Raw genomic sequence first — 18,515 nt, forward strand, 5'->3', positions numbered from 1 at the left:
TACAATACTTAGCCTTAAACATATAATTTTATGATAGATTTATTGTTAAATATGTAGTTACGTGATATATCACTTTAAAATTATAGTTTTATGATAATTTTGATCGAAATATCTGTAGTTTTGTGAAATTTAATCTCAATATAATCATCCTTAAGTAAAAATAAATAAATATAGTATTTTTCAGATTAATTTTTTTAATGGCCCAAAGTTTCAACCACGGCCGTGTGTATTGGACCGAAAATTAAAATGAAGGAAATGTACATATGCATGATCGATCGAGGGACAGCTATTCGGCCTATTTATACTGGTCGGCCTTCTTAGCTGACATTTTTGTAGGCTTTTAGCCACCGAATTGGCCCAATTGACTTAAAGCCGGCTGGGCTCCCTCTGGACTGGAGCCTATTCAAGAATTAAGATGTACCGTCTTTTTATTAAAACTAGTAAACTGACTGAATAATTCTCGAATCTTGATATTATTGGATGTGCCGTATTTAGTGGTACTTAATTACTCCATAGTTTAAAATCTACCTCGGCCCATAGATCGTATGGGGTATCGGATTCTCGTAGAGTCGTAGTAAAAATGCAAGGCTCTATTTAATAGAAGAGTTACAACTTCTAAATTTAATTAATTCTATGAGTTGGGTATAAAGTAAAATTGTGAGAGTGCTCCACTCTGTTCCGCTCCTATTTTAGATGAAACTGGAGTTGGAGTTGGAGCTGTGCCAAGCAAGTCGTCCCAAGATAATATGATGGCTCTGGGATCCCATTCCATATATATATATATATATATATATATATATATATATATATATATATATATATATATATATATATATATATATATATATATATATATATATATATATATATATATATATATATATATATATATATATATATATATATATATATATATATATATATATATATATATATATATATATATATATATCTATATATATATACCCTTCTCAACCGAACGCCGAACGGTAAAAATATTATAACGTTATATCACTACTAAAATTAAACATGCATGCATGGAAAAAAAATCTAATAAGTTCGCCCGGGCAGTTTTTCACGGGTTAACATGCTTGTTAATCCCATGTCATTACACATTTATTACCCAGTAAAACGTACAACGGCTGGTCCAACATGTATGTACAAACAAACAAGGTAAGGAGCAGCCACTAGCTGCTGCAACTAACCAATATGCATGTCACACAGGTACGTAATAATACAATGTGTAAAAAAAGTCCTTCTTACTAAGTTAAACTATTTAACCGGAGTATTAACATTCTAAAACATTTTCGGGCTTATTTTGTTCCCCTGAACTACTTAAAAAGTTCAGCTGATGGTTTTTTTTTTTGAAATTTTGAGGCGTGATAGAATTACAAACTTAATTATGTCACAACTCTTTTTTTTTTAGTTTTGAACTATATATTGTTTGCAAAGATTGAAAACACCCAATACCTAAACTTCATGATATTAAAAATAATTGCGAACTACCCAAATTCTTTTTCTTTTTTGAAAAATATAGGTTACGTTGTCATCTATATATGACTATAAAATTTCAACATAAAAATTATATTTTTATTAAGGGAAAAATAATGTTTGTAAACTAAAGAGGGTGAATTTTTAAGTAATTTGAAAAGTAGATTGATAAAAAAACAGTTTAGAAAGTCAATACTCCAACAAAATATATAGTTTTCCTAGTAAAATGGACTTTTCCCTTGACACGTACGTCTACACTCACCATGCACCACTAGTCTCACTCTCTATATTAATATTGCATGCACGCATATGTCTCTACGGTGAAGCCGACGACGGCGAGGCGCCGTGGTGTATCGGGTCGGGCCCGCTCGGCACCTCCCTGTCGCCATGGACGCTCGGCGGCGGCGGCGGCGCCACGGCGAGGCTCCGCGTGAACGCCGCCATCCCGACGAACTCCTTCCTCTGCTCCGGCTGCGCACCACCATTATTCCCTCGTTCACCACCGCCACCGCCGCCGCCATTGACAGCCACCACCGCAGAAACCTCGCCTCTCTGCACCATCATCATCGTCATCGTCCTCGCCGCTCCGGTCGGCGTCCATGCCCGGTCGAGAGTGCAGGCCAGGAACAGCGCCATGACCACCGCCGCCTTCGCCGCCATTGCTGAAGAAGAAGCAGCAGCAGCAGCCATGAACTAACACACCAACAATTTCTTCAGATGTAGTAGTATATATATTTGTACTGTCGTGCTAGCTAGCTAAGCTGGTTCGCTATGGATGGTGGTCAAAGGCATGCGACTGCACGGCCTTATATACACCAGTGGATAACCCTGAAGAGGCCGGCCAACTACCTTGCTCGAGCTCGACAGCAATGCTAACGACAATACCAAACAAAAACTAGTGCCTCCATTTTTTTAATATATGACGTCGTTAGCTTCTTGATAAACTTTTTGACCATTCATCATATTCAAATTTTTATGTGAATATGAAAAAATTAAGTCATGTTTAAAGGATATTTGAAGATAAACCAAGTTATAAAAAATAAACAGTGACAGATCTAGAAAATTGATTCGTTGGTGTCATAACGTATCTACTAGTGTTATAGTATGCTAATTATTTTTAGATCATGGTATTATAATATATGGATAAGCGGTTTAACTATAGGTTTTGCCCAAAGTCGTCGGTGTCATCTGACACCGGCCGTTATACTTTACATCCACCCCTGAAAATAAATGATAATTGCATATTTTTATAAATAAGACAAATGATCGAACATATCTTAAAAGGTTAATGGTCTTATATATTTAAAAACAGAGCGAGTATCAAGTAGTTTCTAAACTCACCATATCATATAGACCCTATATATGGAGATTATATATTCAGTCAGGGTTTTCACTTTCGATTTCACTCAAATTTTGACCATTTCGGTACCACCGAAATTTCAGAATTCTCGGTAATTTTTGGATCGAAATTATTCAAAATGTTTACACAATTTTACTGAACTTGAATAAATTTTGATCAAATTTACAAAAGTAAAAAAAAACCAAAAATTTCATCCGAGATATTGCCTTGCCGTTGGGGGTCAGAAATTACCGAAATTGCATTCACTTTATCCAATAAGTGATTCTCATCTAATCACACTCATCTAATCACATCTCTCTTTCTCCATTCATTCATTCACCTAACCTATCTTGTTTTTCTTAGTTCCTATGTATCGCTAGTTTTTTAGATGAGAATGGTATCTTCATGTTTTTCACTACTCTCTTCATTAACTCTCTTATTACATCATTTTTTTATGTGAAAGTATATTTAATGATATGAAAACTAGCCGAGATGAAGAGTCGGATTGCGCTAACTACTCTCGGATTTATCGAATCCAAACAACTAACCGATCAGCACTGGATTAATTTACTAATCCAGCTATGGCAAGATCCTGATCTCGCCGAAAATGCCAGGAGCTTTTCGACAGAGAGGAGAGGCGGCGGACGTCGGTAGTGGGGATCGCATCGGCATCGCAACGACGATCGATCGACGTGACGCTGCATTAGTTTGCTGTGTTTAATTTGTTTGTGTTGTGTGTGTGCATGGCATCCATGTATGCAGCAATGCAAAATGCAGATAGATAGGCTGTTAATCGTGGCCACTGGCCACCGTGAGGCGTTAAATTAGTTGTTTAGTTTACGAATTTAATTAATTTTAGCGGCGCGCTAGTGCGGCTCCATTGTTATCCTGACGAGAGCTTAGCCCCTTAGTTTGCTCTCGCCGACGCCCAAAGCGGCGAGAGCTTTACGATCGTGAGATACGCATGTCAGAAAGCGAGCTCGAGTGAGTCAGATTCGACATATCAAAATTTGTTTTTCTTTACATATATGTTGGCGATTTATGATTTTAGGACTTGACTGTAGTATTAATTAGAACAAATGAAGTATATATATTTTTAAGGAAAAAAAATTCTTATATTTCACTTAAAATTTATCATTTTTTCATTTATATGGTACTCGAAGTTGGCTATTCCAATATACTACGTCGTTACCATTAGATAGCCTTGCATAGCATGAGAAAAAAGATCAAATTGCCGTCACATGCATGCAAGGGTATCAATGTATTAGTTTGAGACCTAGAGTTTAAGTATCAATGTTTGTAATCTTTGGTTGTGTATATGCTTGATTTTTATTAATTATTAAAAACGGGCTGGGTACGGATTCAATATAGGAGCACAAGTATATAACTTGCATCCGATTACAAATGTTCGTTTTATGAAAGACGATATCACCAGAACAGAGCTAAATGACCAATAAATACACTACCGTCGTCAGTCAAAGATACGCACGTTGAACTTTTTGTTCAATTACAAGATATAGTGCTAACATTATCTTTTGACCGGTACCTTAATGTTCGAGTGCGTTTGTGGTTGAAGATTTGAAGTTTTGCACTGGATGATAATTATATTACTACAGATCATTGCTAGCAGTGGACAGCAAAACACAAACTGTGTAGAATGACTCTGCCAAGAGCTTTAAAGACCACACGTAGCTTAATGTGTTAGTACACTGAATTGCAGTTGATTGATGACCTAGCTATGACACAAGTAGATATATACTCCATCCATCCCAAAATATATTAACTTTAGCATTTAAAATTTATCACAAATATAAAAATTTCTCCACCAACATTCCTTTTCCAACAAATCAACCATTTACCATTCACTTCTTAATTAACTAATCACAACCGTGCCCCTCCCTATTTAATTATATCTATTTTCTTAATAACTGTGTCTAACTTTAAAACTTTTTATATTTTAGGATAGGGGTAGTATTTTTATTTGTCCGATCGCAATCGACCTCATATTATATTTATCAGAGCCAATCCGTTTGCAGCATATGTACACAGTTATCAATTCTTCATGTATTCAACAAGAGGGAGCTGCCTCATCTCATCCTCCGGGCTGGTTATATTAGAGATGTCAATGAGGCCCCTTTCCTTATTTCCTGCTAGGAATTTTTTTGAAATGAATTAACCACACAGATAGGTGCAAGGTTTCGTATCGATATAGTAGAAAAATCTATAAGATTACAATCCTAGAAGGTTACAATCAGGAAAAAAGAAAAAGCACATCACCATGAAGCTGACAACTCCCAAACACTAGCTTGAGGAAAGAACTAACACCGAACCGACCGCTTCTATGCATTACCAATTGCTGCAGCTCACAACGGGGCATAGGTGCACTGCCCAACCTCAACTTCAAGTTACTGGCCACCAATGAACACCCAGACGTCCCCACATAAAGGTTGATGAGAGGGAGGGTGAGAGAGAAGAAGGATCCACTTGTCCCTCGCGCAACTCGAATTGCAACTTTCAAGAGGACCACCGAAGTTTAGACAAAATGTAGCTGAGAAGAGACAGAAATATGACCTCCTAGACGACGCCTACAAGAAGGTCACGATACTAGGAGTACCACAAATGCCCGTCCAAGGGATTGGACCTAGTTTTCTCCTGGAGCATCCCTCTGGGAGAGTAAGAGGGTAGGCTTTAGGACAAAGCCCCCAAGAAGGAAAGCGACGCACAAAGGCACCACCATTGCCGGCTAGGAAGAGGACCCCCTAGTTAGGCTTGCGCCTGCAGCCTTCCCTCCCTCCCCAACGCCACAACTCAGCACCCCCCACCAAGCAGCCTTCACCAACACATGAACTCCACCACACCAGTGCCATTCCGCCGGCCAACCCTCACCCTCCTCAAGGTACCAAAGGGGCCTCCCACTCCTACTGCCATTGCGCCGATGCCCCTCCGCCGTAACCCCTGCAATACCAACGCCCCCGCAGCCAGCCTCCGACCTATATGGCAGCACCACCTATGCCCCATGACATCGAGAGCCTCGCTATAGGGCAAGGAACCACCGCCCGCCAGGCACCAATCTATGTGTGAGTGCCCCTGCTCGCCGTCGATGCCACTAGCCACTGCGTCGTTGTCACAGGACCCAAAAGTGGCAGCTCCACCGAGCTGCCCCATAGCACACGGCCCCACAGACCCACATGGCCGCTCTCTAGCCAGATCTAGCACAGAGGCGCCACATCTAGCCACATCCATCCTTTCAATTGCACGGGAGCTGCCGTCATCGCCCAACCAGTATCCTCAGCACATGGTACTGGTTGTCGGTGCCACGGAGGTCCGGATTTGCATCGGGCGCAGTCGAGTTTGGCGTCGGCTCTAGCCGCCACCATGGCTATAGTGGTCTCCCCTCTCTTGCCAAACCGCGTCCCTCCTCACTGCTGGGGCCAGACCTCAATGAGGCGCGCTAGCTCTAGCCTGCCCCCATTGTGGCCTCTATCGTCTTGGTACTGGTCGTGGGCTCGGACCTCCGAGGCCTCCATGGAGAGGGGGGAAGGCCCCGCTGCCACCGCCCTTGCAGCCGTATGGTTTTCGGTGCATGCTTGAGCGGTGGCGAGGCATGGGAGGAGGAGGTGGGGTGGGGTGGTGGCAGGGGAGGAGGAATTGCCTCCCGTGTCACCCCTCGCCCTAGGAGCGATGCAGGGCCCCTCACTCAATGGTTCAACCATGGTTTCACTTAGATTCTTACGTCCGTGTGGCTTGAAGATTTCCTGCTAGGAATTATTCCATCAGGGAACAAGCATAGTAGGAATTGCTTCTTCATAGAAAAATCAAATGAAAGGAAACCCAGTCCTCGTCAAGTCTGGTAGGGGGGGTATGGATCATGATCCTCCATCACCGTCCCCATTCCCTGAGATCTGTTCAAGTGGCATTTTTTTTAGATAATGGAAATGGATTACATCTCCGGCCTCTGCCCGTGGGCATAGAGCCAAAAAGTCCAGAAGTGAACAAAAAGGCGTGATGGGACAAACCCCCAACTTCTGCCAATAATATGATCTACTAAAATAAAGTTTCCAAAATCACATATATTCTATCACAAAATTATGTAGGTACTACGCCATCTAAACTGGAATAAAAGTTCCTTGGCTACCAATTCCAAGCGTGTAGCACCATTGCGCATAGTATCCTGTTGTTCCTGTGAAAGCACCATACACCAAGAGAGGAGCCAATTGGAACACATGAAGATAACCTGCATGATGTTAGACATTTTTATGGTTAAAAACTGCAGCATTACGGCAATGCCAGATTGACCAACAAAGAGCACTAGCTCCAAATAAAATCATATTTTTGTGGGTCTAGGCACTCTCTTTAGACAGGGTTATGTTAGCTAGTCGAGAAATCAAATCATTCCACTCAACTAACTTTGGTCCTACAATTGATCGTCGGAATGAAACATTCAACGGTGTTGTGCTCATAACGGTGTTGATCCGTTTAAGTGACATGGTTCCAAATCCAGTGCAAGGTTTGCATGAATGAAGATTTAATCAGGCAATGATTAATGGATGAACGATAATTGTATGTCATGTCATGTGGATTAGTGGTATATGCTAATATATTGATATAAAGTATGGATATCATGTGTTACATTGCATATATGATTTGACATGTCAATTGACTTAAGTGGGAACAATCCCTACGGTGGGATGAATTCGAAGCACGGGGATGAGGATAGTAAACATGCATGTTCCCCGTTGCAGTTGGTGGGGGCGTGGATGAATTAATTTTTAGCAGAAATACTACAAAATGCTCTAGCGATGGATGGTATAGTTTATATTGATGATGTCAGTATGATACCTAAGTATTAATCTTACCTTAGTACTGATAGGTATCATGTTTGGTACCTCCAATACCAAATATGGTACCTAAGGTACCAATGCTGACGTGTGGATATCATGTCTAGTACCATAGGTACACGATGTGGTACCGTAGGTACCATGCTGACGTCACACATATATAAACACGAGGAAAAGGAAGATCTAACACGGTTTCTATTGGATTTTGATAGTGATCTAATGGCTGAAATAAATAAGGTGATGTGGTTTGCTAGAATAATAGCCAATGGGGATAATTATATATGAATAATATATATTTCATTAGTTCACTGTATAGTGTTGTGTAGTCGCCCTCAATTTTTAGGGCTAGTTAAGCCATGCATCATGCATGTTTCTGACTCATGGAATAAGCCAAATGGTATCTTTGCAAATAGGAAGTAATTTGTGAGTAAAACTTTTATGTACGTGCTTTTAGAAATCTAAAAGCAAATGCTGAAAAATAAACTTCGATGAAAAGACCCCCAAAATCACCCTCAAATTTAAGATTGAAAATTTAAATTTTGGCTAATAAGTATAAGCATAAGCGAAAAGATGAGACCGTTCGCTCATTGCACCTGGTTGGTATATGGTGACTGCGGTTGTGTGGTAGCTAGTCGGATGGGCAGCAGGATCTTGAGTCATGGTGGTCTATAACTAGAATGATGGTAGGCACCCGAGACATGATAATGTTCCACGCAACGCTCGAAATATGCCTAATCGCCTGATTGATTTGGGAAAGTGAAACTCATATATATGCATTCAACGCAATGTCCAAAACGCCATTGGAAGTGGCTGACTCCATTACTGATCAAGAATGGTGAATGCGAAGGTATGTTGGCAAAATTTCACTAAAATATTTTATAAAATACAGTTATATAACATTTTGGCCGATGTTCATCTGTTGGGCCATCGAAAAATATGTATACTTTTACTTCTAGAAAATATTACTTAAGTAAAAAAAATTGCATATGCTAAACCACTTACATAGGGATGGTGATGGGTGAAGACCCATTCTAAACCCTTTCGCAGCCCTACCTAACCCTTGTATATTTTCAGTTTAAAAATCAATAGAAAATCAGGCTACATATTTTGAACCCTTTTTAGTCCCGGGTTTGCAAACGGGAGAAAGAATCCGGGACTAAAGATGGCGATCTTTAATCTCGGTTGAAATACCCAAGACTAAAGATCCATCTTTAGTCTTGGTTGGAGTCACCAACCGGGAGTAAAAATAAAAACGCCACGTGGCGCTTTCTAGTTTTCTTTTCTTTTTTTATTGTTTTTTGCTACTTTCATATTGATTTCGCACCGAACTCAACAACAAAATCATCCACACAAACAAAATAATTCACAAATTGACATCACAGAAACATCTAAAAATCATCCACAAATTTACATCACAAAATCATCCACAAATTCACAAAAGCATCTAAAAATCACCCACAAATTTACATCACAAAATTATCCCCAAAATCATCCCAGAATCATCATAAAGTCGTTGCCTCCAGATTGCCCGCCGCCTGCCACCTCTTCTCCGTGTGCGCCGCCGCAGGCCGCCTCCATCGCCACGCCGTTGCCGCGCGGGGCCACCGCTCGCTCCCGCGCGCAGGCCGCCTGTTAACAGTTCTTAAATCATAATATTGGACCGTCAATACTTGCATATAATGCAATAAAATATGGTATCTAACTTAGTGGTAGGGTTTATTACTAATCATTTCCACTAGTGTTGGTGCAATATGTGTATGCAGGTAATTTGAGGAGAGAACACGTCCGTCATGCGACAAAAATGCACCTCCGTGCATCCAGGACACGTTTACACAGATTGGTGGCCCATAAGTCAATTAAACACCTCCAAATGGCCTCAAAATTAGTGTCCACAAGGAAAAACGGGCCGAACGGAGCCGTCCCGGGTTCGGCCGAACCCTTTTGGTGGCCATTGATCGCCAAATTTTACATGGACGGCCCTGATCACATCCTAATAGCAGTTCCGGGGTAGTTTGGTCATTTCCCATACCTGTAACCGTCATATGGAGGCTATAAATAGAGCTCCTCACTCTCATTTCTGACACAGAACTTTGAGCTGAATTACAAGATGCTCTATTGTATCTTTTGTACATTAGAATAAGGTAGAGAGTGAGGGGAACCTTTGGAGGAGTACCCGGAAGTTTGGTGCTCATCCGACTTCTTTCTCGACGAGTGTAGCCTTCTAGGAGGAATTCTGGAGGAATACCGGAGCTGTCGGTACACTTTTCTTCGGGTTCGAAGAACTTCTTCTATAAAGTAAGCATTCGTGATCCTTTCTTTTGTTATTTAATTACTTTATCTAAGTAAGATAGATTTTCATCTTTGCGGGTTCATTGTTTAGTATTCATACTAAGTGCTCTAGTACTGGGACTCTAGATAAAGAAGGAAGTTCCTGTACAAGTATTGGAGTAGTAATTAATAACTTAGACGTGGTGTCTAGGTTAGATATTACCTTTGTTTGTTGTGTATCCCACGGATTTGTCAGAGGTAGATGGTAGGTGGTGACAGCTCTGAATCCCGTCCTAGTAATCCTCCATGTTCGGATACATCATAGAGCTATAGCCGGAACCACGCTGGCATACCAGCAGGGGTCGGTGCCCGAAGCAACAGATAGGAAATTACCTTTACTTAGCTTAGATAATTAAAACTCATAGAAAGTCCTCTCTAGCCTAACTAGCCTACCATCAGTTGTTGTCCTTGGATCGTCTTAGCCTTAGATAGATTACACACGTTCCTTGAGTTCGATATCCTTTTGGGGTCACCCGAAGGTGAAGTGCTACAGCGGTATTCCGTGTGCTTGCGGATTTATCTGTGATCGTAAGAAATACCAACACCGCCACCTCCCTCCACCGCCGTGTGGGCCGCCGCACTCGCTCCCTCACACAGGCCGCCGCCTCCCTCGCGGGCCGCCGCTGCCGCCTCCTCTCGGCAAATGCATGCGCACTGCTCGCTCGAGATAAGAGAGAAAAAGAAAAGGATAAGAAGGAAAGAGAGAGAGGAGAGAGAGAGAGAGAGAGAGGAGGAAAGGTAGGAGAAATTGTTTGCTCGCGAGGAGGAGAGGATAAGGGCGAGGGATTATATACTCGCGTTGAATGTTAATCCCGGTTGGTAATACCAACCGGGACTAATGATAGAGAGGGGCGGGACGATTTCTTAACCGGGACTAAAAATTATCTATCATAAAAGTGGGATGGGCTTTTTAACAGGGATAAAAAATGATTTTTAATTCCGGTTTCAATAGGAACCGGGAGTATTGTGGTTTTAGGCCGACCCAGCAAAGATCGATTCTCCAGTAATGAATTCAGCCTATACATATTTTGTACCCAGCTATTAAATTTTTAGGCACAATGTTGGGCCTTTAATCTTGATACATCCACGATATGGCTCATCCGGGTCACATATGGTGGTTGTTATGTACAACCTTTAGTCTAAGTATCAACTAGAGTGACCCAACTGTAATCCAAGGGGCACCATATAGCCACATATTCGTTAGCTTAATAGCTTGGCCGTTATTAGTACGGAGATGCATGATAGTGGAGCTATATATAATGCTTATTTTTATGGTTCCAGCCGTTAGAGGTTTATAGGTAGTGGGCTAATCCGTTGGAGTACTTTTGCATGGATGACACGACGTCTACGTGGTATGATGCCAAGACTAGCTAATGTGGAAGAGGATCTGTCGTTAATTTCATCCCGTCGGTAACCATTGTGTGATGACCATCGTTGTCGTCACCCTTATCGAAAAGGCGATCAAAACAATATTCTCATCAATTCTTGATGTTGCATTTGCAACAGAGAGTTTGATCTATCGATCTGTGGATCAACATCGAGCGATTAGGCTGCAGAACGAATATCTATCCCAAAAAGGCAGAATCTGGTCCCAGTCTAATTGGCTAGTACTACTTTTTTTCCCCCTTGAAAAGGATAGTAGTTCAATCAATCCCATGCAATGTTCCACTAGCAACTGTCTAACCTTTTCTTTTTTTGGGAATAGTATGATCCATTAAATGTTTCTACATTATTATTTTTATTACACCGTGGTCCCATAATTCTTAATTTAATTCCAAGAGTGTAAAATGCACTATAGCTATAGATTTTTATCCATGTCTCTTAATTACACTTGTTAGATACTACTCCAGTAGCTACGTATATAATTTAGGTCAATATGTATGTTTATATCACTAGCACGAAAATTATTTTTCTACATGGTCAAAATGCATATTACAGGCGGATGAATGGACCATCTCCTAAAGATGTGAAAATTATTAATTAATTTTTTCAGGCGGTTCCACTCCTAGCGGTGCCGCCGGTCTGTCTGACCCCCCCCCCCCCCTCGTCCATCCTTAATTAGCATCCTCTCCGGACTCAAGGGGGCTGGGGGATCATCTCTAGTTCGTTTTTAGGTTTTTATTTCAATTGTTTACGGAGTTTGGTTTGTTTGGAGTCTTTTGCTTTCTTTATCTTTTTGTTGTTGGCTACTTTGCTCATGAGGTCCTCGACAAAGATCTAGTAAGGCGTGTTTGTGGGTTGTTGATGATCAAATTGGTGGTGTCGGATTTGGTGTTCGGGTTATAGACTTTGTTTGGTTGCATCGGTTTGTTTAGGCATGGGTGGGTGCGAGGTACCCGACTGCATAGGGCCCCAATAAATTAGTGACCCTAAAATTTAGGTTTCAATCTAATCCAATGTGTTCTAATATGTTCCAGAATACTCATTCTACTTTTGCAAGTTTCACATCCCTTCCTCCAGCAATCTAGTTAGCTTATTTTTCATGCCTTTTGATAAGTGTTCGATGGTAATTGTAGCCACCGCAACTACCCTTCATGACGATAATGTGAACATGTGCATTCTAGCTGCTAAAGATTCAACTTCTATACTTCGTAAAGAAAATTCTAAATTCAAACAAAACCGTCATTGTTGATGGTTGGTATGCTTCATCAGCGATCCGTACGTATTCTAGCTGTCATTGTTGTGCACTGTTCTTTTCTATAGGAAAGCACATTAGATCTATGGATAGTTCTTTCCAGGAATGTAGAAGATCACCAGCCACGTCGTAGAAAAGCAAAGCATAGAAACAGTGGATATCTGTACGACAAGTTTTATAATATGTGGCATTAAGTGAAAAGTGTCTATATATAGCCCGTGTTTATTTGCAAATTTAGTCTATATAAAATAGGGCAAAGTATAATATAATTTTTTGCTTAAATATATTTTGCACCAGGGCCTCTACAAAGTATGGCCTGTACTCGTTCATATGCTTTAACGCGTGCTGAAGATGGTTAGCATTATGCACGGTTGCGCTCGTCTTCTCGTATCTCTTGCGGTATTCCATGACGTGGAGTCTCTTTTTTTTGTTTTGGCATATTTTTATTTCTGTGTCAAAGCAATAGTGTTTTAATCTCTTCCTATATGTAATATAATATACTCTGTTTTTTTTCTAAAAAAATCAATTTTAACATGTGGATCAGACGCTGCCTGGAAAATTGTTTTATTTATTCAGAAAACAATGAAAATGAACAGTACATGCAGCGTGAATTCAGATCGACATCCATCGACATCAGAGACTCAGATGCATATGCACCGTCAGATGCAAGCATCAACATCGCTGGGGGCGGGCGCACGATTTTTATCTTGGGTATTGAAAATTAGAAGAGATTAAAAAAAAAATTCAACCCAAAATCTAATAGTTGTATAATATATAGGCAAATTTTGCTACAGGACACTCTTTATGTGTGGTTTTAGCCCTAAAACACTGTCCAAACTCACTTTTGGAGGAAAACACTCCATAAACGTGGTAATTTACTACTGGACACTGCGCCGATTAAAATAATAATTTCCGGTTGAAAAAAAGAGAGAAATCACGTGAAATATCAAAAATGCCCTTGGACCCACATGTCAGCTTTATATCCTATCTTTCTTCTCCTCTTTCTTCTCATCCCAATCGCCGAATCATGCCGCCGCCGATGACGATGATGGTGACGAGTCCGAGGAGGAGGAGGATGCGCGCAGCTCCTCCCCCGCCGCTGCCGCCGCCTGCCACTCGTGCGCAGCTCCTCCCCCTGCACGGGCACGGCCGGCGGCCGGTGGAGAGCGACATGTGGGCAAGAAGAGGAGAAGAGAGATAGGAGATAGAGCTGGCATGTGGGCCCAAGGGTATTTTTGACATTCACGCGATTTCTCTCTCCTCTTCAACCGAAAATTATTATTTTAATTGGCGCGGTGTCCACTGGCAAATTACCACGTTTATAGAGTGTTTTCCCCCAAAAGTGAGTTTGGGCAGTGTCCTAAGACTAAAACCACACATAAGGAGTGTCCTGTAGTAAAATTTCCCTAATATATAACAATATAAGTATGATTTCATAAAGTCATATATCATATATTCATATAATTGACCATAAATCGATTGTATCAAACAAATTAGAGTACAGTACTAAACTAGAAAATGGCAAAACGGTTAGAAACCTTACAATTTAGAGAAGAAATTTTCGTTTCTTGATATTTTGAAAATGAGTGATGATGTTTTTATCCTTAACTGGCAAGAAGAAATCCCTTTCAATGAATGTACAAGACATCCCAAGGACATTCAACAAATATGCAAGTTACCCAAAAAACCATGCATAATCAGTATTCTCCTTAGCAACAGCAATAAAACAATATTATGGTCTTCTAATTTAATTACTAACCAATAACCATGCTAACTCTGCTAAATATGTGCACTCATAAGTACTAACTCTGATACAAGCCTACAAAGCTTCACAAAATCCTAAATAAAAAATGTTCAATCATGAAGTAAGAACCATTCCTGGATTGAAATAAAGCAAATCCTAAATCCAAAATCAACTATGAATTAAATCCTACTTTCCTAATTCCTTCCTAAATCCTAAACATAAACCATCTACGGGTAGGGCAAGGCAGGGAATGAGGGGAAGAGTTACCTTCGTCCCTTGGGCTTCGTCTGGAGCTCCGGACGGCGCCGCTAGCTGGTGCTGGCGCATACACTGGAGGCGCCGAGACAGGCTAGAGAGCGGGCGCCGCCTGAGCTGGCGCGTGGAGGGGCCGAAGCAGCGAGGCGGCGACCGCGCGACGGGGCGACAGGCGGGCGAAGTCACCTCCCTGGTGGCCTCGGCCTGGCGGCTGGACAGGGAACGAGATGAGGGTTTAGGAAGTTTTTGGGCTTTCCTTTTTGTTATTTGGCCAATGGGCCTCAAATAGTGAGGAGAGGAGGATGGGTAAGCCTTATAGTTTGGGCTTCTTTTGAATGGGTAGACATTTTTCTATTTTTTCTGTATACATATGGAATATATATTTCATATATGTATTTTTTTAAAAAAAATATTGGGTATTCATTTGGTGGAGTGAATGACATGAACGTGAACATCACAGTACAACTGTACAAGTAGGGGAGGATCCAACGTGGGTGCGGGGGGACTCGAGTCCCCCCTACACCCACAAGATCCATGGATATCCTGGAGCATCCCCTTTAATTTTTTCACCATGAATGATAAACTAAACGTCCCTAGATGACTGGAGGTTGAAGAAACTGGAGGTTGAAGAAACTGACTGGAGGTTGAAGAAACTGTGTAATTGAGCCCCTCCAATTTTTTTTTCTAGATCCGCCCTGTGTACAAGGATAAAAAAACAGCACAATATATATGAAGTATACAAAACATCAACAAGAACCGCTTGCATGCCAAGCTACGAGCTCCAGTCGCTGCCGCACGCTGCCGACCACCGGCAGCTTCCACATCCGTGCGGTGGCGTCCCCGGTCGCCTTGGCCTCATCAACGGCACCAGTGACAGGGCGGCAACTTAGCAGCAGGGACGAACACCGGCGTGGATCTGGATTCCACGCTATCTTCCCAAGTACGGAGTATTAATTTATACTGTAGAACAAAACTGAGCAGCTCCATATTTTTTTAAAAAAAGTTACAATTTTTTTATTATTACATGTTACAATCGACTCAGCACACTATAAATGACTAAATGGACCAAGTTTATATACATAACGAGATCAGTCGGACCGGCATAGCCTGACCGACACGTTGTGCTGTGCTGTGTCTGCTCACAGGCTGCACATACGGCACAAGCATTGCTCAATAAGACTCGTGCCGGCCCAATGGCACGAGCAGCTCACCTTGTTCTTCTTCGAAACAAGTCTATTTTCTCCCTCATCTTTGAGTCATTCTTATATGGCCAGAGTAAGTCTACTTGACATCCCTCATCTCTTAGACCGTACCTTATATAACTGTAATAAGTCTTATTTGGGTCCGCTATCTCTTTGGGTTGACCGCCGATGTGATCATTGGGCTATGCCGTGCCGGGCTGGCATGTCTTGCCGAGGAAGAGGCCCTAACAGTGCCCAACGGTTAGGTCGGGCTGGGCCAGCACGGGCTCGGCAATAGTTGGGCTGTACCGTGCTTTGGCCAAACCAAATCTCCATGCTATGAGCTGGGCCATCAGGCTGTGGGCCTTACAGCCCACTATACAGTGCACTGGGCGCAAGCATCAAAAGGAATAAGTTCACCTTAGGTCCCTCTATTTGTCGCGCAGATCGATTTTCGTCCCTTCATTGCAAAACCAGGTACAAATGGGTCCCCCAACTTACAAAACCGTTTAAATAAGATCCATCGGCAGTATTGTGTCTGGTTTTGGCTGAGGTGACCCTTGCGTAGCACAATTTGACTAATCTTTGCCCAATGTGTCAATGACGTGGCGCTTATGTGGCAATTAGATCTGGAAAAAACTAAAAAAACCCGTGGCGCGGGGTCTGGAGGACTTCGAGCAACGGGAGTCGTCGTCGCCCATTTTTTATTATTTGTGTGGGGATAGAGAGAAGAGAGTAGTGAGGATGACGTGTGGGTCCACATGGGCCCACCATTTTTTATTATTTGTGTGCGCAGCTGACATGTGGGTCCCACGTGTTTTTCTTATTTTTTGCGGATCTAATTGCCACGTAAGGGCCACGTCAATGACACATTAGGCAAAGACCTAGTCCAAAGGAGTCACGTAGGCGTCACCTCAGTCAAAACCGGACACAATACTGCCGAGGGATTTTTTTAAACGGATTTGTAAGTTGGGGGAGCCGTTGTGCCAGGTTTTACGATGAAGGGATAAAATTCGGACTGAGCGACAAATAGAGATATCCAAAGTGAACTTATTCCGCATCAAAAATGTTTTCTACACCGATGGATGGCTGAACAGGTAGAAGCTAACTCTATGCGTGCATAAGCTAGGCCTGCGAGCCACCTAGGCTGAAGTCCAGCAGGTGCTCTCTTGCGGCCTGTCCATGTGCAGGCCGTGCATGGTTTTATCCCTCGTGGGCTGCACTGCACCCTAACTGGTCTGAGGGGACGAGAACGCTAGTCCGCGACTAGTCGCGCGCGCCCTTTCTCACGTGATAGGACATGTGCCACGCGAGAGAGGATGGCGGCCGACAGCGCGTGTTTTTTTTTTTACAGTTTCTTTTCTTTTTTTTTTGCTTTCTCCGTTTTTTTTTCTGTATCTCTTTCTCTGTTTTTTTTCTTTCTGTATCTTTTTCAGTTTACGGTTTCTTTTTTTTTGTTTTTTTCTATATTTTTCTTTCCGTATCTTTTCAGTATTTTTTAGTATTTTTCGAACATACGCATGTATATGTACATATATAAACTTTGTATACATACCAAATTTGTATACATGTATTTTTTTAGTTTTTTATACGTACACACACAAATTATGTATTGTGTGGATATTTTCTTTACTTCCCTGAATTTGTCATCGAGTTCAAAATTTATCCATGGACCACAAAACTAGATACAACGCATCCTCCGAGTTATAAAGCCGTGCAAACAAGGTTCCTCGGCAATATTCTACCCGATTATTGCTGACGTGGCTCCTTTTGACTAGGTCTTTGTCCCATATTGCACTCACGTGGCGCTTATGTGGTAATTTCATTTGGAAAAATAATAAAATCCGTGGGACCCATGTGTCAGTTTCACACAAAAAATAATAAAAATGAGGGTCCCATGTGGCCCACATGTCATCTCCTCTCCCCTCTTCTCTATCCTCTCTCTTTGTAGTCTCTCACTCCGGAGCGGCAGTAGGCCACGGGTGGAGCGGCGGCCACGGCGAAGGTTGCGGTGGCGGCAGGCCGCGGGTGGAGCGGCAGCGGCGGAGCGGAGCGGCAGAGTAGAGCAGTGGCGGTGGCAGGCCACGGGTGGAGCATCCTCTTCAGGTCGTCATTGAGTTAGGGTGTGGTTTTGCTTATATTATTTTTGCCGTTGTAGTTTCGCCGCTTGTTCGATTAGTGGAACCCCAAATTCGAGTGCTGCTCATATGGAATTAAGTTGCTTTCTAGCTTGTTCTTGCTTGTGTTCTTCGCTTTGCATATAGGGATTAGCCTTCTCAGTGAGGTCAATCGGGTTTCGGCACGATTGATAACCAAACAAGTGGTGCTACTATTGCAGGGTTCAGATCATGTTGATCAGAAGCGGGAACTTGTGTGTAAAGTTTCCACCAAATCGAGAGTTACCAATACCTATCGGAAGATCAGGCTGTAGTTTTCTCTTCAGTGGTGGTTGGTCTAGAAGGGAACGCCCAGATCCGTAGGATAAGCATGTTGGTGCGGAAAACGGTGGAGAAGCTCCTCGGCATCGACGGCGAGATGCAGTAGACAAGGGATATATAGTGGTGTTGGCCAAAGATGAACGAGCTATCTCGAGGAGAGCTTGTCCATTTTCAGCCGATGTCGTTGTTGTCTTCGATCCAAATCCTTGTTGCCTGAGTCGTGGATAGCATCGAAGAGGAGGAGGCAAAGACGGCGGGATAGGCGA

Source organism: Oryza sativa, chromosome 6, assembly GCF_034140825.1.
Source record: "Oryza sativa Japonica Group chromosome 6, ASM3414082v1".
Classification (NCBI taxonomy): domain Eukaryota; kingdom Viridiplantae; phylum Streptophyta; class Magnoliopsida; order Poales; family Poaceae; genus Oryza; species Oryza sativa.